This window comes from Cyprinus carpio, chromosome B22, assembly GCF_018340385.1.
Source record: "Cyprinus carpio isolate SPL01 chromosome B22, ASM1834038v1, whole genome shotgun sequence".
Lineage (NCBI taxonomy): Eukaryota > Metazoa > Chordata > Actinopteri > Cypriniformes > Cyprinidae > Cyprinus > Cyprinus carpio.
In genome coordinates, this window is record NC_056618.1 from 5,371,261 (window position 1) to 5,395,231 (window position 23,971).

Sequence of the window (23,971 nt, forward strand, 5' to 3'; positions counted from 1 at the left end):
AAATAAATACAAACTCTACATTTCAAAATGCTGAATACCTTTTTTCTACATATACTAACTCTATCAAAACACAGCAAACACACAAAATCAAAATCAAATTAATTCGGACAAAATATTAGCACTTCTTCTCTATCTAATAGGAACATATAGTCAACGTAATAGTGACTTGCCAAAATACTAACAGTGGAGGGATGGCTTTTCAAAAACTGCATTACTTTCTTGTGCATAATTTGACATAGATGTTTCAGTTCTACCTTGCATATAGACAATATAAAAAATCATTGTTTTTTTTTGTAATTTGGGTTTACCTTGATCAACTGAAACCCATTTTATATTTTTTAAAGGGTTAGTTCAGCCAAAAAATAAAATTATGTCATTAATGACTCACCCTTATGTCATTCCAAACCCGTAAGACCTCCGTTAATCTTCGGAACACAGTTTTAAGATATTTTAGATTTAGTCCGAGAGCTTTCCCTGATCCTCCACTGAAAATGTATGTACGGTATACTGTCCATGTCCAGAAAGGTACATAAAAACATCATCAAAGTAGTCCATGTGACATCAGAGGGTCCGTTAGGAATTTATTGAAGCATCGAAAATACATTTTGTTCCAAAAATAACAAAATCAAAAATTACGACTTTATATTCTGCTTTTGTCTTCTTCTTCCGGGTCTGTTCCTTTGTGACGCGACTTGCCCGTGACTGTGTTTGACGTACGACGCTGCTGACGTGTTTTCTGGTTGTGCCCAATAACAAAGAAAACACGTCAGCAGCGTCGTATGTCAGTGGCGGTCACAAAGAGAGAACACGTACAGTGTTGTTCATAGTATAGTTGGGGGGTTCATAGTTCAGTGGTGCCTGTGGGCAGAAGAGGGAGGGGGGGGGGGGGGGCAAGTTCTGGAGCGAGTTCAGCTTCCTGACAGCCTGATGGATGAAGCTGTGCCTTCAGTCTGCTGGTCCTGGGACCTGGAGACTCCACAGTCTCCTCCCTGATGGCAGCAGACTGAAGAAGCTGTGTGACGGGTGAGTGGGATCACCTGCAATTCAGAGGGCTTTGCGGGTGAGATGGGTTCCATAAATGTCCTGGCGGGAGGGGTGAGAGACACACCAATGATCTTCTCAGCTGCTCTCATTATGCGTTGCAGAGTCTTCCGGCAGGACGCGTTGCAGGCGCCATACCACACAGTGATGCAGCTAGTCAGAATGCTCTCGATGGTGCACAGCAAAAAATCCAGAGTGAAATTAACTCTGCTGGGAGTACATGTGAGACCACACTCAAGAGTTGAAAGTGTTAAAACAGGAGTGTTAAATTAACACTGAATCAGAGTTAAAGTTAATGAGATAATTAAGTGATTAATTGAGTGATGATTGACCATTACTGACGAGAACTGATGTTAACGAGCAGAATCAACAAAGACGAAAATCACAATTTTAATGTCACCATTATAGTGGCCAATGTTTGCTTTAGTTGGGCTCTTGACCCCTTAACATTTGTTAAAGTCAGATTTTGCTTGGCTGTTGTAATGGATTTATAAAACAGACGGGCAAACAAAAAATATTGGTTTTCCTGAATCGCTGAGTTAAACTGTCATTGTTGATTATTGCGGCCGAATGATTCTTCAGCATAGGATTACCAGCATTTTAAATACAATCTGTGGAATTTCTTAAAAGTTGTTTGTTCAAAAGATCTTTCAAAAGAGTCTTTCAAATAGACATGCAAACATCAAGAATCAACCCTGTGAACCTCAACGACGGTGACAATCAAAAAGCATGTTGCAGGAGACTTGTGGTTGCAGATAGTACATTCTGGGTGCCACCTAATCAAAATTCATCCATGGCTCCCATGATGCCACTGTGGCATAAATAAATTATTACCTGAATTGTCTTAGTAATGTCCTTTTATGTTTTTGGCTTTAAATAAGTTTGGTGATTCCAGGTCAAATAATTATTATGTAAAAACATAACTAATATCACATAATCATGTTTTTATTTTTGCTCGTCTCTCTATTACAACTGAGTTATAACAGCCAAACCAAATTTAGTTTTAAAAATGTAAGGGTTAAGAGCCCAACTAAAGCAAACACTGACCACTGTAATGGTGACATAAATTTTTTGATTTTTTTCTTTGTCTTTGTTGATTCTGCTTGTTAACATCAGGTTTAGTCAATAATGGTCAATCATCACTCAGTTAATCACTTAATTATCTCATTAACCTTAAACTCTGCTTCAGTGTTAATTTAACACTCCTATTTTAACACTTTCACACTCTTGAGTGTGGTCTCACATGTACTCCCAGCAGAGTTTGTTTCACTCTGGATTTTTTTGCTGTGTGCCTCTGTAGAAGGTGTACATGATGGGGGGTGGGGCTCTGGCTCTCCTCAGTTTGCGGAGGAAGTAGAGACGCTGCTGTGGTTTTCTTGGCCAGTGCTGCAGTGTTGTCGGTCCAGCCGAGAGGTCCTCTGTGATGTGCTCTGTTGAACACATCCAAGGAACTTGGTGCTGCTCACTCCTCCATCTCTCCACAGGTCCGCAGACCCGTGATGGTCAGAGGCCCATACCACTCTCGTGCATGTGCTGAGTGGAACCCCGTGCGCTCTCCTGAAGTCAACAACATCTCTCCTTCGTCTTCTCCACGTTCAGAGAGAGATTTTTGTCACTGCACTGTAGTTTGTCTCATCTCTGTTGCTCATGAGACCCACCACAGTCGTGTCATCCGCAAACTTAATGAAGAGGGATTTGGAGTTGTGTGACGGTGTGCAGTTGTGTGGTCAGCAGAGTGACAGAGGAGGGGGCTCAGCACACATCCTTGGGGGGCCCAGTGTTCAGTTGTGATGGTGCTGGGTGTTGTGTGCTGCCTAATGACACATACTGCTTGGAAGGTCTTCCAGTCAGAAAGTTCCAACAGCCAGTTGCACAGCGAAATGTATTTTAAAATGTGTTGAGCCCCCAGCTTGTATACCAGTTTGTGAATGAGCTGTTGTGAAGGGATGATTGTGTTTAATGCTGAACTGAAGTCTATGAAACAAAGCATTTTCTGTAACATATTTTTTAAAATTGACGTATGAGTCTTTTTTTTCTGTTTAAAAACTAAAAAATCTACTGTAGCGTTTGTGAGTGCTGGGTGGAGGGGTAGGGTTGATGAATGGCATCACATCGGTGCAGACCGGGTTCTCCCTGCGTCGACCCGGTTGATGCATGTTATGTCAACTTGATAACGTATCGCGGGTGGCTCTCACGCTGAATGGTCCAGGGAGGGTCCTCTGGCGCTCCTGTTAGGGCAGACTTGATGTGGTGCATAATGCGACGTATCACCCTCATCATGACTAGCCATTCAAAGCACTTCATGAGGATGGGAGTAAGTGCCACAGGACGGTAGTTAGCTCATTGAAGCAGGATTGTAGATGCGCTTTCCTTCGGGACTGGAATGATGGTGGTACCTTTGAAAGCATGTGGGAACAAACAGCCTGACTAAGTGAGATGTTGAAAAGACAGAAACAGAAAAATGTCAAGTGAAGACATCAGTGAGTTCTGCTGCACAGTCTCTCAGTACACACCCAGGAATGTTGTCAGGACCCGGAGCTTTGCTGCGCGTGTATTGATCCTGCTGAAGGATCTCCTCACGCTGTCTGGGTCAGCCGTCATCACCTGGTCACTGGGAGGAGTGTGGGAGTCTTCTGTGCAGTGGTGCTGTTTTGTGCCTCAAAGCGAGCGAAGAAGGTGTTCAGCTCGTTCAGCAGAGAGATTTGCTGTCACAGGTTCCGTCGTGGGGGTGGGGCTTTTGTAGTCCGTAATGTTCACTCCTGTATCCCCTGCCACAGGCTCCGCAGTGTCTCTGCTGTTGCTGAATTGATGGGTTATCTTCCTGGAAGTACTGTCTCTTAGCCTCTCTGATGCCGCGGGATAGGTTGGCCCTGGCTGTTTCTCAGGCCCACCCTCATCTCCAGCTCTGAAGGCAGCGTTCCGCGTCTCCAGGATTCTGTAGAGCTCCCCTGTCATCCACGGCTTCTGGTTGGCCCGGACAGTGATGGTTTTTGTGACTGGTCTACATCCTCAATACACTTGGTGATGTAGGCAGTGACAGTCCTCTGAGTACTCCTGGAGGTCAGTGGAGTCATTGTAAGTGGCAGCCTGCTTAAACATATTCCAGTCAGTTTGTATCAAAGCAGTCTTGAAGAGCGTCAGACGACCCCTTCTGGCCACACTTGAATCTGTTTCTGAACTGGTTTGTGCGACTTTAACGAGCGGTCTGTATGCAGGCATTAGCATGACAGTGATCTGGTCTGAGGCACCAAGGTGGGGGAGGGGGAGGGCTTTGTAAACTCCTCTCTGTGTGGTGTAAACAAAGAAGTCTAAAATGTTATTACATTTGTTGTTTCTGATTGTGTTTCTACTGTTTCTCATTTGTAAGTCACTTTGGATAAAAAGCATCTGCTAAATGATTTAAATGTAAATGTAAATGTATTACCTCTTGTTGGAAAGTTAATGTGTTTGGTGTATTTTTTTGGAAACACACTCTTTAAGTCAGCATGGTTTGAAATTCCCAGCTATGATGAGAAAAGCATCGGGGTGTGCTGTCTGGTGCTCACTGATGTGCTGGTACAGTTCATGATTAGTGCATCGTTCCTGTTGCTGTGGTTGTGTTCGGTTCAACTGGGGAATGTAGACCGAAACGAGCAGTATGGCAGTATATTCCCTCTGCAGATAGAACGGCCAGCACTTTAATAATCATAAACTCCACCAGGGGGAGGGTTTTTCCTCCTCCCGCGACGAGAGCTCTGTCTGCTCGATAGCACGTCAGCTGGTCGAGCTGAATGTCGCAGTCCGGGAACGCTGTCTGTCGCTGAGCCATGTTTCCGTGAAAACAAAAACACAAACAGTCTCTTACAGTCCCTTTGAGTTGAACGTAGTAATCGATGAAGTCCAGTTTATTTGTCCAAAGAGCGTACGTTAGGTTAGCCAGTACGATGGTGGGGATAGATGGCTTGTGTGTGGGTTAGCCGTTAGCCTAGCCCGGGATACCTCCGCGCTTACCCCTCTTCTGCTTCCTCTCACGCCTCCGCTGTGGGCGAGATGCAGCAGTGGGGGTCGGTGATGATGTAGGCCTCCAGAGCAGTCTGAGATATCGCAGCTGTTCTGCGTGCGCGGAGTTTAACTCTAAAAATGCGGCTCTGCCGACATCCAGCAGAAACTCACGACTGTATGCGCGCTTAAAGACAGGTAGCACGTGATGACGACCATACAAAAACCCCTGCGACTCACAAGACAAAAAACACGAAAACACCGTGCTGTTATATTGAGCATTTTTTATTTTCATGTTTCATCGAAATGCTGCAATATTGTAAAAAGATGACAGCTGTGTGCATTAAAAACAATAAAATATATTCAGCACATTTTGGTTCTCATTTTTCTCTTATTTTTGATTGTTTGTTCAAATCTGTCCAGCTGGTTTTATTAGGCTTTAGAATCACTCTAATTAGTGTATAAAAACAGATTAATTAGTGATACATTAATCACAAACACATATATGAACCAGAGGAAGTAATACTCAAAATAAAACAAACATTTATTAGACAAGAAATAAATACTTGCTCCACCATTGTTGTTGATGCAATAGTTTATTTTTGTCAGCTTTTGACAATAACAAGCTGAAATGCATAACATTTTCCCCCTTATAACCTGTTTTTCCCATTAATCACACAAGAAAGATATAACTGAACTCCTGCATCCTAAAAGATGAAAGATTAGATGTAGAAAAAGACTTCCATATCAAATTCAATCTCTAAAAATGAGCAACTCCCCAAAATATCTCACAAGAACTGCACCCAGATCTCTACTCTACACACACACAGTATATTACCAAAAAATAAATGGTCCATCAGTTACCTATATTTATCCATCACCGAACAAACCTGTCCTAATATAACACAACCCTTCACCATTATCTTCTGTTAACTAGTGCCTGTTCACCCAACATCCAGCACCACATTGTGAATAATAATAATAATAATAACAACATGCATATAGAAAGCTGCTCAAACACCAACATAAATCAGCTATTAGCCCCAAATATCAGTCTACTGTATTTGTGAAGAACTAAAATCAAGGTAAAAATCTTCCCCCCACTATAGTTTAATAGCTGTTTCTTTAAACTAATTTACCTTCATGATTTTACTTTCTCATCACTGACTTTTTCATTGCACTGCTCTTTGTTAGCAGTATCTGCCACACACTTTATTCACAAAAATAATCTCATTTAGGCACATGTGGCTTCAATAGCTGTCAATCAATTGTAATCATTCAATCCTGGCATTACTCCTTTTCTAGACGCTTTGGATAAAAGCATCTGCTAAATGAAATTAATTGCATGATATTCCCAATTCATTGTGTATATTGCCAGTTGCAGAGAAAAACAATTAAAATAAAGTAAAAGATATAACATAATTGTGAGAGCAGAGTGAATCACTTAAGGGGTTATTAGACTATTTTTGTTTTAGAAATTATAATTAAACATCAAATTAATGGATTTAAACTAAACAGTCCTACTTTAAAGATGAATGAGGGAAATGGATGGATGGAGTTATAGAATTTACTCTGTCACACATTTAACAGAGAGAGCAGGAGCAGTGGGGTCACTGGCACACCACGACCCAGGATTGGGATACTCCCCCTTCTGTAGTTGGTAACGGGGTTCAGCATAGTCAGGACCCCCATAGAGATCCCAGACACCACTGAGCACCTTTACAGGAGTGGACCTCATTTATACCACAGCAATCCAATGAACGGTGGTCAACTGTTGTCTCAAAGATTGGGCCTTCAAAATTCACCTTTTCATAGAGGTGGATCATAAATGGCAGACATACAAGAGACCAAGCAGGATCAGGAACGGGAGCTGGAGCAGGAGCAGAAGCAGTGGATTTGCAATCGCTCAATGCCTTAAGATTGGGATACTCTCCCTCCTTCAGTAGGTAATCATCTCCATTGTAGCCACGACCCTTCCAGAGCTTCCAGACGCCTCGGATCACCTTACAGGAGCGAACCTCTGTTATACTGCAGTGGTCCAATGACGGACAGTTCCCTGTGATCACACACTTGGTACCTTTAAACGCATGCTGATCGTATAGCTCAATTACACACTTGAAGAAAAAGAGAGAGAAGAGAGAGGGGAGAGTTTTTTTTCCCTTTGAATCCAGGTACAGTAGGTGGCCCATCCAAAACGTTGCTTCTACCGCCGCTCGTACTGCCGCCGCGGCGTCTGCAAAGTGCATTTGCAGCTTTTGACCGCTATTTTGAAAATATATTTGTCTGTACACTGATTAAGAAATTGTTTCGTGTTTTATAAATTATTTCCTTTATTTTAGTAAAACGTGAGGCACTGTATAATTTCGCTCCAATTATTTAGACCTAATTAAATCTAGAAACGAATAAATTAAACCTGCACGATTTAGCTAAATCATTGAAAAATTCTAAAGAATGGACGGATTAATAAAAACTCCTCACGATTAAACTCAAGTTCTCTCATTATAAATCACCAAAGTGCAAATGATGTAAAAAAGAGCTTCATTAATAGACAACTTCAGTGATTTTTAAAGGGAGCCGCCGTTACTTGCTTACATAGAATTTAAGTAAAAAAAAAAAAAAAAAAAAAAAATTTCAGCCGCATTTAAATGCAGGTGTGTAAAATGTCTGCGTGCAAGATTTGTGCGGCGCGAGTGATGCTGAGTGCACGCGCAGCATTTATTCTTATTTGTTTTTATCTTCATTACAAATCTTTTTTCGTTTTATTTTGGATAATTGCATGTAAAAAATAATTTACGTTGTAATGCATATGCAAAATGTGAACAATTATTCATATTTAAGTGTTTGTGCAAAAATTATTAATGCACATGCAGGACAGGGAGGCGCCCTCTAGATCACTTGAATTTTTTCCTGATAATGAATTAACTTAAAATTGTGGTGTCTCACATACATGATAAATATATCTACAGAAAGCTTGAAATGTCTTTTAAACGAATCAATTCAGAATGAAAGCATTATGTAATTATGTAATCTTGCAGCCGACAAGAAAACATTTGTTTTATTAATAAATAATTAAAATGTCTCATTTTTTTACAATTATTAGGCTACTTCTGCCTGTGCTTTGGGGGCAAACTTAATGCATGTGCTTGAGCGTGGAATATATTAAGGCTCATTATGGATTATAGATGTAAATTTAAATATAAACCATGCGATTAGTTGAATAATGACAAATGAACGACTAGTAACTAGAAAAATCTTACATGGGAGGCAGACCTATTAAATAGCCTCTAGACATCTCTGTTAAAGTTTTTTAAAGCATTTTATACGCGTTTGCATAAATTCTTCTTTCAGAACGGTCTGTAATGGAGAGATACCTTAACACTGATTTTTCTCTCTGAAACACAAAAAAACGAAAATTGAAATAAAATTGATTTTTTTTTTTTTTGAGAATGGCCTTACCCTTCTCTGCAGATATTGTTGCTCCTGTTTTGGGCATTGTAAATAGGCTACAAAAATAAAAAAAAAAAAATAAAAAAAAAAAATAATAATAATATTAATAATGTCTCCAAAAAACTCCAAAATGTTTTTTTGTCATGTCTGTAACGCATGTGTATTCCCAAATTTAAAAAACGCCTATAAAACATCATAGACGGATCATACTGATGTCTGGACTCTGTTTGGGATTTAGAAAAAAAACATAAAGAGATGGTTCAATATATTGGTTATAAGGCTACATTCTGTGAGAATTTATATTGCATAGTCTAAAAAAAATATTGTATAGACGAAACAAAATACAATTAACGCAACAGTTTGCGAATTTATTTATTTATTTTTTTGAGTTAAGGCAACTTCCTCTGAAGTTATAATAACTAATAAAACTATATTGCGCTATACATTAGTCAACATTTGAAGTGGATCAAAACCTTTCTTCAAAGTTGCCCCTAAAACCAAAATGACAAGTCCTATCTAAACCTGTTCTGCAAGTTTGATACCCTCATAAGACACTGTCCATATGAAAGAACAAGAGATTCACACCTTTATCTTGACCCCCACAAGCTATACAGAACTACTACCCCCCAACCCCCTCCAGCTGAACTGAACTCGGTCTGTTTTTTGTCTGTGTGGAACGGTGTGTTTTCATGTTACTGGGTTAAAAACATGCCTGCACTCACAGCAGCCCTACTCTTTTTATTCATTATTTTCCCGCAGCCCATATTATTGTTTTCACAAGACCATAATAATAACAAATTATCAATTGATAATTAATCACTATTACGTAAAATTACTACTATTCTGCAACCCAGTCTCATATAAAAACGTACCCTGACTACGTTGGTCCAAAGTGCAAAACGTAGAGGGGTTACAATAATGGCCCTTGAATTGTATGACTGTTACGTTTTTTTTTGCCTATTCTTTTCCTATTGTTTTGCGTCCAAGTCACGTGACCTTTCAAGATTCCGACCGTGAGAACAAAAAAAACATGGCGGACATTTCTCTCATTTTAAGTGAAAAAATCAATATTTTGAGTTAGTTTCTGCATAAAAATAAGTTTTGATTACAATTTCTAGCGAAAAATATATATTTTATTTTCATAATATTCACTCAGTGAATGTACATAATCACTCGCTTGCTCGTTGTTGCGAAGATTTTTCAGATCTCGCCAGAATAACGTAAAACTGCAACGTTTTGGTTGCTATGGACGCTGTTATCGCCCTAGCATAGCCATAGCTGTGGCCCCAGATTCCACATACTCTTCCTCGCGATTTCGCTCCGTCTGACGGATCAAACCCCTGCCCACTATATGCGTTGCGTCTGAGGTTGATTTGCTGATCAACACATTAATCAATCACTCTCCACGCACGCACGCACACACACACACACACACACACACACACACACACACACACACAATACACACATTAATCCGTGGCAGCGGGAGAAGAAACTAATGTTGACAAAGTGACGAGTTTACGAAAAAGAAGAAGAAGTACTTTTAGTTATCCAGTTATTTAGTTACTTTTATTTATTTTTTTTAATATCCAGGCAGTGTTTCCACTGATGTGATGACGTTTCTTATGGACATATTCAGTGCTGCCACCACGTGTCTGGTCTTAGTAATAACCACTGATCTATATTATAGATCAGTGGGTAATAAAAGCACTTATTTCTGGTGTATTATCAAGTTTTTTTTCTGCATGGAGGGGAATTAATTGTATTTATATTATTTGAAGTATGCAATATCTATCTATCTATTCTATCTATCTATCTATCTATCTATCATATGTGTGAAGGAGAGAGATGATCTGTCAAGCTTTTGTAAACACAGCATGTGTTCTCTGGTTTGCTACAAAGTGGGAGTCTTTCAGGCTTTTGAATTTTTTTTTAATATACTGTAAACAACATACACATAGCTTATGGAACAAAACAATGGGATTGAACATTTCCTTAATTTGTGGTGTTCTCCTCCGTCACCCACTGTGGCGCCAAGTTTTCCCACTGTAATAAAAAGAGATTGTTATTAATTTAGGTCTTTACATCAGCCATGAATTAAATTCAAAACAAACATGACAAGGTTATGACCTCCCCTTTTGCTCAGAATAAATTGGTTCTTATGTCCAACATATGTCTCTCAATTATGGCAGTCAGGTTTATCTGCCTTAAAGGTCCCATGGCATGGATTATTTAATTGGCTGACATGCTTGCATGTGAAATAGCCAGCATTAGATGTGAAACTCTCGAAGTGTGCCCAAGGACACTTCGACACACTGAGCCACAGCCGCCCACAAAATACAAGCCAAGGCTATTACTTTAAGTTTTGAAGTGCTAAGAATTAGGCTATTCCAATCAAAACTATGATAAATTGTACATACCAGAGTGAACAGGGCTCCCATTCCACCAACTTCATTTGGATCCCCTGAAAAAACATCAAAGTTAGGGGGTTAAGGGGTTTCCAGTTGGGGTGCTGCAATTCCACTGAGTACATCTAAGACTTTTAATTATTGTAAAGCTAACCTTCTGCATTTTGCAGCGGATCACCCTCTTCACTGGGTAGTAAGGTTCCCCTTCTAGGATCCCATGGTTACATTCTAAAAGAGCAAAAAAAGAGTTTGACCTCATACATCTTCATCAATGAATTAAAAAATGATTTTGACAGGCAACACATGATATATTTATGACTTACGTATATCTGGCTAAGGCAAAAGAATCACTGTATTTGAAGTCTGATTTGAAATGTAAATCTAGGAAAGCTTAATAACCTTTGGGTGATTTTTTTCCCCCTCAGTTTCTTCCTTGTAGACATGTCTGAGGCTGCAGAATTCTTCTGCTTCTTTTTTATTGTTTGCAGACATATCTGTTGAGATTAAGGAAATGTATTTGTGAAGAGCTGTTATTACAATGAATACTGGTCTAAATACCTTTATTCCAATAACAAATATATAATATCACATTACAATTGGAAAGATATAGATTGTAATCTTTTGCAGGGCACTCATTGAAATGCATGGAAATTGTTTAACCATATGCTGTATGGTCACTTCTTCGCTCTACCAAGGGTTATAGACTACAAGATGTACACACAGGTGACCAATTGAAGGAAAAGCCTGGAAGATGAGGGGAAAAACAATGAATGTAGTTCCTCCTACACATATTACCTTTATCCTATAACCTCAATATTGATGGGAGATGTTGTCTTCCAGACTGGATAATGTGATTCCCAGAGCACAGTGTCTCACAGAATGATTTTTACTAAGTATGAAGATTTTGTCAATCTGATTCAATGGATTTTACAAACCCCAATTTCAATGGAAGCTGGGTCAACTGTAAAACGAAAATAAAAACATAATACAACGATTTGCAAATCATTTTCAACCTATATTAAATTGAATACTCTACAAAGACAAGCTGAAAAACTTTATTGTTTTTTAGCTAATATTAACTCATTTTGAATTTGAGGCCTGCAACATACTCCTAAAAACCTGGGACAGGATCAAGACTGGGAATGTTTGGAACATTCCACAGGTGAACAGGTTCATTGGAAACACGTGAGTGTCATGATTAGGCATAAAAGGGGCATCCCCGGAATTCATTCATAAGCAAGTCATCCTTGGTTGTGAATGACTGAGCCTTCTGGGGATGCTATGTGATGGTGGGAATCACTACTGTAAAGGATATTAACGTGGGGGCTCAGGAACACCTTGGAAAACAAATTGTCAGTTAAAATAGTTTGTCGCTACTACAAGTGCTACGAGTGCTGTCCACATTTGAAATAGTTTTTGGAAATCATGGACATGCCCCCATGTTCCTCGGGATAAAGAGGAAAAGGACCACCCAGCATTGTTTATCAACGCTAAGTTCAAAAGCCATGGGGGCGTGTGTGTTAGTGTCCATGGCATACCCATGCCCCATGACATTCAAAATTGAGTGAATCTTTGCAAACAAACAATAAAGCTTTTCAGTTTGAACATTAAATATCTTGTCTTCATTGTATATTCATTGAACATAGGAACTTCACTGGAATAGGGGTTTTTATGATCATCAGGGGCCTAATTTATAAGTGTATAAACACATATAAACAAACTGAGAAATAAGAAACTGATTACGATGACAGGAATCCACGCTCCCCACAGAATATGAAAGCTTGCTAAGTTACACCATATTTTGAGTTGATTATCATTTATTATTACATGGCTTAGTTAAATTCTAATGTAGAATGGGGTCTGTTATTTCTTGATAACAGACCACTGCTAAGTATAAACACACCTTTGCCATGAAAAACAGAGCGTTGCCCATGGACACCGTGTTCTTTAACGGAAGCAATACAATCATTTTAAAATCAATAAACTCCTTTTTAAATCAATATTTTGTGTAAAATTATTGATTTATTTGGTAGGTATCCATGTAATTAAGCGGGATAATGTATAGCGAGGCGGTTGTTTATAGCAAATACAACCCCTTCAGGCTGATTCAAGTCCCGATCAGCCTGTCGTGGGTTGTATTCGCTATAACAACTGCCTCGCTATACATTATCCCTTACTTAACAGAAAACCAGATGTTTTGATGTGTGTGTGTGTGCACATACTGAGCTTGTCCATATACACAGTAGACTGAAGTGAATTTATACAGCTAAAAATGAGGCACCAAACACCTACAGCAACTTTGGATGTGCAACAGTGCTCTCCATCATCATTAGTTCCTATATAGATTGAAGATGTCCTAGTGGCACATTGTGGCCGATACCACCTCAGTAATTCACTTGCCTAAAGTTTGTTTTTGCTTCAGCATCTGTCAATCATCCTGTCAGAAATTTTAAAAATGTTATATTTCCCTTTAGTAATATTTGAAAGGCAAGTTATCCAGACCTACATATTACAGTAGTTACTGGTATAACACCTCAGAAGTCACCTCACACTAATCAGTCACTTTGTATTTTTTTTTTCAAATTTAAATACATTTCCTTATTTAGAGTATTTTATTTTAGTTTAAGAAGGAGAGACAGATTAAATGTTTAACATGGTTATCATGTATACCGTGATTAAACAACATATGAAAAAAAAAAGACAACTAGCAATTGAATCATGATTTATATGCTATTTGAAAATATCAGCAGAACTTACTGCGTTTCTGCTGAGGTGGTTCTGTGATGGGTAGGATGGGAGGACTGGTGGTGAGTTGGATGGTGGACTGGATGGGAGGAGGACTGGTGATGGACTGGTGGTGAGTTGGATGGTGGACTGGATGGGAGGAGGACTGGTGATGGACTGGATGGGAGGAGGACTGGTGATGGACTGGATGGGAGGAGGACTGGTGGTGGACTGGATGGGAGGCGGACTGGTGATGGAAGTGATGGACTGGATGGGAGGAGGACTGGTGGTGGACTGGATGGGAGGAGGACTGGTGATGGGCTGGATGGGAGGAGGACTGGTGATGGGCTGGATGGGAGGAGGACTGGTGATAGACTGGATGGGAGGAGGACTGGTGGTGGACTGGATGGGAGGAGGACTGGTGATGGAAGTGATGGACTGGATGGGAGGAGGACTGGTGGTGGACTGGATGGGAGGAGGACCTGGTGATGGACTGGATGGGAGGAGGACTGGTGGTGGACTGGATGGGAGGAGGACTGGTGATGGAAAGTGATGGACTGGATGGGAGGAGGACTGGTGATGGACTGGATGGGAGGAGGACTGGTGGTGGACTGGATGGGAGGAGGACTGGTGATGGAAGTGATGGGACTGGATGGGAGGAGGACTGGTGATGGACTGGATGGGAGGAGGACTGGTGGTGGACTGGATGGGAGGAGGACTGGTGATGGAAGTGATGGACTGGATGGGAGGAGGGACTGGTGATGGACTGGATGGGAGGAGGACTGGTGGTGGACTGGATGGGAGGAGGACTGGTGATGGAAGTGATGGAACTGGATGGGAGGAGGACTGGTGATGGACTGGATGGGAGGAGGACGGGTGGGGGACTGGATGGGAGGAGGACTGGTGATGGAAGTGATGGACTGGATGGGAGGAGGACTGGTGATGGACTGGATGGGAGGAGGACTGGTGGTGGACTGGATGGGAGGAGGACTGGTGATGGACTGGATGGGAGGAGGACTGGTGATGAAGTGGATGGACTGGATGGGAGGAGACTGGTGATGGACTGGATGGGAGGAGGACTGGTGATGGACTGGATGGGAGGAGGACTGGTGGTGGACTGGATGGGAGGAGGACTGGTGATGGAAGTGATGGAGGAGGACCGGTGGCGGGCTGCTGGTTAGTACAACCTAAATGGTACAAAAAGAGGAAATTATTCACCTCCTGTAATAAGAACAAATGTCCCCTTTTTTTCTAGCAGGGACTGTGCTCCATAAGGAAACGTCCAGTACATTTGTCTTTTGTATTCTTCTGTCTATAAAAATGCTGCCCTATGGACTCTATGCTCTCTGTAGAACTGAGGCGAGGCTGATTTTGTACTCTGGTGCAAATTGTAGGATCTCATTATCTCATGTGAAGTGGAGATATGTGTTTATAGTTTTTTGAAGTTGAATTGAGCAATGCCTCTTGCTGTTGACTCTTTTGCTATGTATGGCAGACAATCAGTGAGCTATGTGGCTCACTGACTAGTAAAAGAAACTATGTCTGCAAACAACGGTTATTTTCATAATCTGTCGGCTATTTTTTTTTTCAATGAATCGATTAGTTGTTTGGTCCATAAACCATCAGAAAAAAAAAAGGCTGACCAGTGTTTCCCAAAGCCAAAGATTTTATATATATATATATATATATATATATATATAATATATATATATTTCATATGTAAGACTCTGAAAGCAGAGAATGTTTTTATTAAACAATTATCAAAATTGTTGGTGATTAATTGAATAATTGATTAATAATCTCAAATATCAATAATTGTCGCAGCTCTAAAAGAAACACCTATTGGATAAAAGCAAAGACCAAATTTGATGAAGCAACAGATGAATAGCTATTTTTTGGCCCACTGTGGTTTGCCCTGTGACAGCGGTACCAAGAAAATCCCCAACTGTAACTGCTGTCACATTTATTTTTATGTTGACTGTGGAGTAAGATTTTAAATAATCGCACACACTTACCATTAATTAACAGTTCATAGAGGGCCTTCATCCTGTCAAGGCATTTTTCAGAATGGTCTGACAGCTGCCATTTTTGGCTGGAGGACTTGTGCGGACCAGGTTTTCTGCTTCTTTGTTTTCTTTCCAATGAAGACTATGGCCATAACTTTTCGACCTGAAAATAAAGAGACCTGAAATAAAGATATATATATAATATAATATAAATAATATAATATAATATAAAATATACATATATATACAGAAATATAAGCAATTATAAATGTCTTAAACATTGTGGGCTACTGACGTTAAATACATACCAAGACAGATGCCTCATCAATAACATGAGAGGTGGTTTGGTTTTTGTTTTGGTTTTTTAACCACGTCTCCTTTCTGTCCTCAAATTTCTTACGTTTTTTTGCCAGTCTTTGCTTTCTTGGCTGTACTGACTGGCAATATTTGCAGGTCTTGGTGGCCACACCAATAGCCCACAGCCCACATAGGTTGTTATTGTTGACCCTCGTGGCATCTTAAAACTAGAATATAAAACAATCAACATTTAATAACCAAAGAGACAAAGGAACTGCCTTATTTAAGTGTAACATTACAAATGTTTGTAATTTGGACTATTTCAGCATTATCAGTAGGCTAGTGTCAGACATCAACACTTCATGTGTGTTTCATATTTTCAAACGCGATACAGCACGAGATATCGTTAATATCGATGTAGTTTATTTTGCGTTTAAATGACTATACATTTCTCCCCTTGAGTCGTTTTAATGACCTGTGTGTCAGCTATTGCAGTGCATTGTGGGATTTGTAGTATGAGTGAGTGGTGGGGGAGTGCTATTTACCGCGGGCCATTAATAAAAGACGTATGAAATTATCCGGCCACGGAAAAAATATCGATATATGACTTATATTCAATAAATAAAATCCCCAACACATCAACAATGCCATAATTACCCGTACTCGATTGTTTCATATACCTCCAAGTTGATTTCTGCTGCAGTGACGTGAATTTGGAATCAATAAAGTTTTCAATTTATCATTCTGACCATAGATTCTGACCTCGATTAGCACATTGCCGCCAAATGCAGCTAACGTTAAATGCGGTGGCTAATATAATGCTGGATAAACCCCTATGTCATTGGACACATCCCTATAAATTCATGGTGATAAATAATTAACGAATGATGGCGTAGACAGCGCTAACTAACTTTATTATTCAGGTTCCGTTAGCATATGTTGATATCACTACGTGTATTCATTACCTACCTTTGAGGATGTACAGTATGAATGGTGGGTGGGTGGCGGAGAGAGCGGACCACCCCCTCACTCACTTGTCAATCTGCTGACCTCTGTGCCTCTGTGATAGGGCAACCCACGTGTCAATCAATGACCTCTCGCAGCTACGTTGCCCACACGTAAAAACATGATGCCACTTTTGTGACAGTTACATTTAATCCTTGTATGGTGTTCGGGTCTGTTGGACCCGTTTTCATTTTTTATCAAAGAAAAATGATACGATTAATTATTTGTTCAAACTCAGACACTTTGGCCTTGGCTCATTTTCTGTGAAGAATATATATTTATTTAATCATTTAGCAGAAGCTTTTGTCCAAAGCGACTTGCAAATAAATACAATATTTACAATAGAAAATATATCTGAACACATTTTCAATGACCACACACTGTACACCACATTTATATTACACACAGGATGTTCAGGTCCACTGGACTAATAAAAGACCCGGGGCTGATAAAAGTGTGGAAATTGTAGGTCCTGTGTACCTTTACTCTGTCCCCCTCCTGTCAGGGCCTGCTGTTAGTCTGTGTGTTTTTTTTTATATGGTTTATGAGGACACAAATGTGCATAATGACATGGGTATTACAACGAAAACATGGTTTATGAGGACATCTGTGTCCTCATAACCATACGGCTTAAAAAAAATCATACTAAAATGGTGTTTTTTGAAAAAAAAAATGTGAAAAGTTTTCTGTGATTGGTAGGTTTAGGGGAAGGCTTAGTGTAGGGGGATAGATACAGTTTGTACATTAGAAAAACCATTACGCCTATGGAGAGTCCCCCGTAAAGCACATATCCTTAAGTGTGTGTGTGTGTGTGTGTGCGTGCGTGCGTGCGTGCGTGTGTGAGAGAGAGATTGTGTGTGTAAGTGTGAGAGAGTTATATACTAGTTAACCATGCCATCCAATAAAGCACTGCAAACACTTTTTTGTCTACTTAAATCTAACTATAACATTAGATGCATTGTGTAGCCTATTTGCTGTGGCAGATATAAATGATTTGAATGACTGATTTCAACCATTCACAAAAACACACAAAAACACAAACACAAAAACACACACACACACACACACACACACACCATAAACACACACACACACACACACACACACACACACACACACACACACACACACACACACACACACACACACACACACACACACAGGGGCGTTGCACAAGATCCCGGGCCCTATGCATAGGCAGTCCTGATGGGCCCCCCTGAAAATATCCAGGTAAAATAAAATATATTCCAGACTTTTCAAGGGCCCTCTCTTCCTTTGGGGCCCTGGTAATCAGCACTGGTTTTACCCCCAGTCCGATGCCCCTGCACACACACACACACACACACAAACAGACACACACACACACACACACACACACACACACACACACACACTTGAAGCCCTCAAAGTGCTCTCTGAACCAAAGCCTGTTAGGGCACATGTCCAAAATGTGAAAAAAAAATTAAACTTTGTCATAGAGCTTAACCAAATACATCACTGGAAAGGTCTTGACCTGGAGAGTAACATATATCAATCTGAAGGTTCAATATTATTCCTGCTTTGAGATATTGACCTTTGAACCTTAACCACAGGGCATATTTGAAGGCTTATAATTATGGGACAAAAAGGGTTACATACATGAGACCAACTGTAATAGAAAGGTGTTGACATGGGTTATAAGTTCAGCATAGTCACCAAGGGGGTGCGGTGGGGGGGGGGATGGGGGTTTATGGCGTAAAAAATAAAAATCCCCCATTGAACAAGACAATATTTAAAGTCTGATGCCAAAAATGTGTTTGACATCCCCTAAACCCCCTGGAAAGCCACCAATTAAGTATTTACAACTTCCAATTTTAAGGAAAACCCTGGGTTTAAAAAAAAAACTACAACTCCCTAGACCCCTCTTCAGTACTTGTGTAGACATCAGCACCCCAGTTGTAGTTCCTCCGTTTTAGGGTTGTGCTAGGGTTGTGAAACATATATCTACCCAATATATCAAACATCACAAACTGTCTAATAAATAATTATACTGCATGTATATGATCTATGCTAAGAGAAGACAAAAATGTTTGTTTAATGACGATAGTTTAACTAAAACATAAGACCAGCGCGCCAACTGCCCTGCTCACGTGACGCAAAGCGGACTGTCCTAATCTCCATAGTAACGGCCACGGCCAATGTTGCTACTTCCGCTATCAAAAATGTAAAAAACCCACATACATTTATTTTTCATAACTGAAGGCGTGATTATTAAAACCGTCATATTTGATGTCAATCTACTGTAGTGCTGCGTTATAAAACACAAATATAATTAAGACAAGAGATATTTAATTTTCCACTTAATGTCCACCGTTTTTGTTTTCCCGACAGGAACCTCGAGACTCACATGATTGAGACACAAAACAAAAATTTAGGAAAGTTTAACAATCACACAGTTTGCGAAGGAATTGACATTTCCGCTTGACAGCTGTTATGTCTGCCTAAGCGCCTGCAGTCCTAGCCTGGATGTCAATCAGTTCGCTGTGATTGGCCGCTTCGTCCAGCGGCAGTCACCTTCCCCACGTGAGCAGTTGACAGCCTCATGAATATGAAGCCTAAAATATCGTTTTCGCCCTAGTGGCTTGCTATCGTACAGGTAATATGAGTAAGTTAACACTGACAAAGGCTAAATAATATATAATAATATAATTAATATAATATCTAATAATACATATCTAATAATATATTACTTATAGGATACAATGTTCATTTTAATTTACAAGAGTGTCTGGCCCTGATAGTGTCTGCCGAGAAATGGTTTGCCCCTCGGACAAGTGTAGTTGATGACCCCTGCCTTAGAAGATAGGCCTAATACTACAGACTTACTCGAAAGGAACAACTCACACAATGGGATAAAACAGTAAACTGACTTAAATGAAAACTATTCATGAATCAAACAAAAGAGACATGACTATAGTTGAAACAACAGTTCACTTTACTGGGTGAAATGAATAAAGTAGGCTTTCTAGAGATAAGAGACTATGCCCTGTACAAAATAAAGACTATATATATTTAGATAGGTAGGGGTGTGTGTGTGTGTGCGCGTGTGTGAACGAGAGAGTGAGTGTGTGTGTGTGAGAGTGAGTGTATGTATGTATGTGTGTGTAAGTGAGTGTGTGTGTGTGAGCGAGCGAGTGAGTGAGAGTGAGTGAGTATTGATATACTAACGCGGAAACATAAGCTGGAATAGCACACTGTTGGAGAGAGTAACAATACAATAGGCTATGTAAACTACAGTAGGTACAATATATACAAAATATAGTGAAGCTATGTAGGGATGCGCAATACATTTCGACAGTTGTGAATCACCAGTGAAAAACCAAGGTAATTTGTCATGTTTGACAGTTGTGAATCACCAGTGATTGGGTTGGGGCAGAGGGTGGGGACTAATGGGCTAACATAATGGGTTTTTACAGTTTCAGAGGAATTTGCAGTACATGCTCTAAACACTAAGAAATCTTACAACAAGCAGTAAAATAACCTCAGGTTTCACATACAAGTTATTACAGCACTGACGTTTGGGTTCAACACAATGTAAACACATCATCTCCCTAATAACTACTCTCCCAGTTCCTCATCAGTTGAGGAAGTATTCTCTGAGTCTTCCTCTTCAGAAAAGTCATCTAAGGGCAATGTTTGCAGTCCAAGAATACTTTTGTAAGTTGTGCGTGCTTTAGCCAGTTGTGCTTCAACTTCACGCAATCTTCTCTTCAGCACACAGAGTAGTCCCTCACGTCCTTTCTCCATTAAGCCCTCTGTAACGCCTGAGAATGTGACATTAAAATATAAAGAAATGAGCCAATGGTTACCAGAGAAGCAAATAGAAGAAAGAGACTTCCTATGTATTGTCCTTACATTTCCCACTGGTGTCTTCAGTGAGCTGAAAGGTAAACTCTTCAATCAGTCCAGCAACACTCCTCATGTACTCCATGTGCTGCTTGACTTCGCGAACCACAATAAATTCTTCTTCTTTCAGTCTAGCCAGCAGCATTACCTTGTCAAAAACATTTTTTTTCCGCTCCATATCACCATGACCTGCAATACATTACATCAAAGTGTTATCTTACAACCTCCTATAAAAATATTGGGACAGAAGATATTTTGCATGCTGTACTACTACAATAGAGAAATAAACCCATGACAGGATGAGATACAAATCACTTCGCAAAGGGGTTTCGATCACATCCATTTACAAATTTGCTGCATTCTTTTTTTTGCATATTGCCCAGTGTCTTAACATTTTTTTTTTACATCGGATTCCATATTTACATCAAGATGTGTGCATCAAACAATTTGTATTCAGTGCATTTCAGAGGAAGTACTTACATTCCCATGGCCAGGAGTAGTTGTCCACAGCCAGGAGTTCATTGGGAGGAGGCAGTTTTTCAACTTCCCCCCACAGTAGCATTGTGGTCATTGATGGCAACTTCCAAGGCTTTCTTCTCAACAGCAATCTTTCTTCTCAGTTGATGCCTTCGCTTGTTCCCACCTACAATGAGAAACAAAAAATGAGTGTACATTCACACAATCACTACACAAAAGCACCATACAAAATAAGACTTCACAATATGTGTGTATGTTTTATGATTATTGTGACAGATGTTGTGTGATCATTTTTTGCATCACAAGTTTCATAATCATTTGAAAAATTGTGAAAAAACTTGGGACATTTTTTTCAGAATCTATTTTGGTAGGTCAGGACATCTCTGCACTATGCAGAAATATTGGAAATATTTGGATATTGCACTCAACCTTATTATGATTTTGACAGTTTTTCAGTATGCTGCCCTGACTTGTAGTAAACCTACTTCAAAAGATGTTTTTTTTTTTTTTTTAATAAAAGGCTTTGCTATTTTTATACTATGTATAAATCAGTAGTGAATTCATTTTTTTCACAAAATCTGCATTACTAGCGGCCTTTTCTGCTCTCACCAGACTGACGATACAGCTGAAATTTTCGCTGTTTGATGCCCAAATATAGCCCCTCGATGGTCCTCTGCAGGTCATTTTGGATTGTTGCTCCTTTGGATGACAACAAACAAATTGATTAATGCCAATTTCAGTTTTACAATCAGCCTCTTTTCAGATCCCCGGTACAAGAGCTGAGCCTATGATTCTTAAAATATCCCATCAAATAATTTTTTCAAAGTACCTGAGGTCCACTGCTGAACATCAGACACCCACTGCTGGACTGTGTCTTGCTGTAGAGATAACTCAGCTGTGAGTTTCTCCAGGTCCTTTGTTGCCTCTGCAATCCTTTGTACATTCTGTCCAAAATAAATATCCTTGTTAACAAATGCTGAGAATTTAAAAACAAAAATGTTATTATACATATTTTCCTAGTTGTACCTTGATGTATCTTTTGGCCAGTGTCCGGTCAAGGTTTTCTGCCTTTCGCTTGTTCCAGCCACTTGCCTGGATTGTTAGCATGTCTGTGCGAACTTGACACACAATGTATGTGCAGTAATTCAGGTTCACAGTGAGGACCACAGGTCAGATACTACATTGATCATTCTCTAATATTGTCACATAAACCTGGAAATAATCATATACTTAATTAACGTGTCAGAAGTTAAATTATTATTATGAGAATCCTGATCAGTGTAAAAGTGCTGACTAGACAGTTGTTTTCTAAGGGAGCACCTATGCATGGAACTCTAAAATGCAAAGGCCGAGCATCAGTGTTCAAACCACTTGGTCTCAGTTTGGACACAACCTTTACATGAAAAATGCTTACCGGCTTTTGACATGTACTTTGGAACATATGGCTGCTCGAGAGAGGAAGCTGTTAACCTGTTCAACCTCCTCCCCGATTGTTGTTCCAGCTCCTTCTTGATTGCGCCCCCCCCATTTTAACTGTAACACATTTAAATGAATGTTATAATTTGGAAAACAACAAGTAGGGGCAGAGGACAGACAATCATAATGTGTGGTGCAAATGGTAAGTAATACATCTAATTGTCATTATTACCTCACACATCCATGAATGCGCTTTTGCATGCATGATGGAGAGAAATGGGCGCATGTTCAGCAAGTCCTCCAACTCTGGACAGTGGTCCACAACTTTCTGCAGATATGGCCAATATTTGCAGACCACATCAGAGCAAAAAAAACTGGACGGTCTGTGAAGCTAGCTGTTTCTGGAGATATAATGGGTATGCAAATATTTCTCCACGGAACATATTCAGTCCCTTCAGCAAAACCCCATGACGGCAGACAGCAACTTCAACACCTTCCTCGTCTAGTTTGCTTCCAGACTTGTTGGCAGACTCTCGTGCTGCAGTCCACTGACCCGCACCACATCTCCCTTTCCCTGGATTCTTAAACAGATGAGGGCAAATACAGACATTTACACAGTTACATTTTACAAAATAAGCTGTAAATTATGGTATTATGGCATTTGATGGAAACCAAATAATGTTTAAATTTTGGGGAAAAAACTGGCAAGCATTCACACAAATTTTAAATTGTGGTGTTACACATGAAGAAATATAAATTTAGCTAACATGTCCAGTTGTTCCATGGATGTAATCAACAAAGGAGGACACCTCAGCATCATTGGCCAAAAAGACTCCATCAAAAAAACCCATCAGGCCTTGAAAGAAATATATAGATGTGGGTTAAATTTTAGTGTATAAAAGTAATTTGTGGCTCACTAGCATTTCATTGTACATGAATGTTACACACCCTGGTTGGCTTTTGAAACGATATAATTCGCGGTTCCCATCCACTGCAAACTGCCAACATGGAGGGTGTGCATGCAGGGCACTGAAAATGCTGGACCTGAGACAGCTTGTCAACCTCAAATTTGGCATAGGCCCATCGAGGAAGGCCCTCTGCATTGTGTCCCCACAAATCTTACCACTCTTAGAGCAAAAGTGAAAAAACAAAACGTTTTGAAGGTTGGCTTTAGACTGTGGTCATGATGAAGAAAGGGGCTCTGTCAAGAAATATGTGCTGAAACTTTTGGGGATTGCAACAACAAGTCCTAACAATGAATCTGTTATTTAAAAGGTGATCCAAACA

At 39.9% G+C, this 23,971-nt stretch overlaps 1 protein-coding gene and 2 long non-coding RNA genes across 3 annotated transcripts in view; 1 reads left to right on the forward strand and 2 right to left on the reverse strand.

Annotated features, from left to right (window-relative positions):
* LOC109062727 (NACHT, LRR and PYD domains-containing protein 12-like) overlaps positions 1–23,971 on the forward strand; it is a 314,849-nt gene that overhangs the window by 249,200 nt on the left and 41,678 nt on the right.
* Positions 10,499–11,341, reverse strand: LOC122141527. The gene is made up of 4 exons (XR_006157879.1): positions 11,274–11,341; positions 11,053–11,102; positions 10,887–10,930; positions 10,499–10,512 (listed from the first exon to the last, which is right to left on the reverse strand). It is a non-coding gene; the product is annotated as an uncharacterized LOC122141527 (long non-coding RNA).
* LOC109092383 lies at positions 22,691–23,669 on the reverse strand. The gene is made up of 4 exons (XR_006157878.1): positions 23,633–23,669; positions 23,452–23,540; positions 22,917–23,265; positions 22,691–22,801 (listed from the first exon to the last, which is right to left on the reverse strand). It is a non-coding gene; the product is annotated as an uncharacterized LOC109092383 (long non-coding RNA).